At 39.2% G+C, this 1,289-nt stretch overlaps 1 protein-coding gene across 1 annotated transcript in view; it reads right to left on the bottom strand.

The window, feature by feature from the left end:
* GDE1 (glycerophosphodiester phosphodiesterase 1) overlaps positions 1-1,289 on the bottom strand; it is a 14,435-nt gene that overhangs the window by 6,526 nt on the left and 6,620 nt on the right. The gene's annotated exons all lie outside the window — the stretch shown is intronic.

Consider the following 1,289-nt stretch of genomic DNA (forward strand, 5'->3'; position numbering starts at 1 on the left):
TACACCTTAGTTTAGCCACTAGGAAAAGTTCTTTTATACCCAAAATTCTATCACCCTGTGCTTTTCCGAGCTAAAGTATAAGCCACCAGCCTGGAAACTACAAAAGGGTAGGTTTTCTCAGTCCAGAGGACTGAGAGGAAACGGCATCCACCATGAACATGAAGGTAGGAACAAGGGAGGAATTTGGGAGAGCTGGAAATCTCCCAACTCTCCCCAAGGTGAGCAAAAATTTCTTTTTGTAGCCCAGCTAATAAATGAAGAAGGAATTATAGAATTAAAATATTGACATTTTGTAACCTCTAGTGAATTAATAGATTTGGCCATTGAATTTAATGCTGCTACATCATAATTTTTGAAACACTGCTAATTTTTGGAAAGACACACATACTTATAACCAAATAAAGGCAACAAAATGGATTCCAAAAAAGAACATAGAAATTATTCGTGTTATGCTTCCCCTTCACTAATGAAACAGAGCGTGAGCTACAGAGCCGAAGTAATTTTCCCGCTGTTTGAATTATCACATGCACTGCACTGCGTGTAATTCTTCATCTACATTATTTATTTAATTCTCACAACAACCCTATGTGGTAGTTTCTTTTATGATTCCCATTTTACCCATGAGGAAGTTGAAACTTACCAAGGTTGAGGTTACACTGTACTAAGTCCACAATATTGGCTCCTGTGCTCTACTGTCACCAATTTGCCGCCAACATCTGTTCCTTTATATGACATTTTGGTGAATTGGATCACTATGTTCTACCCAGGCTTGCCCAAACCACCTTTTGAGCACCCAACCAGAAAGTTTAAATAGCTGGATTAACAAAAAAAAATTGTCTTCTCCCTCTGCCCACCTCCCTCTTATTCTAAGACAGTGGTTCTCAACCTTCCTAATGCCGCGACCCTTTAATACAGTTCCTCATGTTGTGGTGACCCCCAATTTCATTGTTACAAATTGAACATAACTAAAGCATAGTGATTAATCACAAAAACAATATGTAATTATATATGTGTTTTCCGATGGTCTTAGGCGACCCCTGTGAAAGGGTCGTTCGACCCCCAAAGGGGTCGCGACCCACAGGTTGAGAACCGCTGTTCTAAGAGCATAAGTATGAAGGTCAGTACACCATGGGTGAAATGTAGGACCTATCAGGGTTCCCAAATATGGGCCTTATTATCAATAAAACCTAAAGTGCTCATTATAAATACATGTTCCTTGATCCCTAGACATTTTCAGAATTTCTTCTCTAGTTGGTATGGCCCAGAAATCCATAGTTTTTATAGGCATT

The sequence above is a fragment of the Myotis davidii genome, unplaced genomic scaffold (genome assembly GCF_000327345.1).
Source record: "Myotis davidii unplaced genomic scaffold, ASM32734v1 scaffold554, whole genome shotgun sequence".
Classification (NCBI taxonomy): Eukaryota; Metazoa; Chordata; class Mammalia; order Chiroptera; family Vespertilionidae; genus Myotis; species Myotis davidii.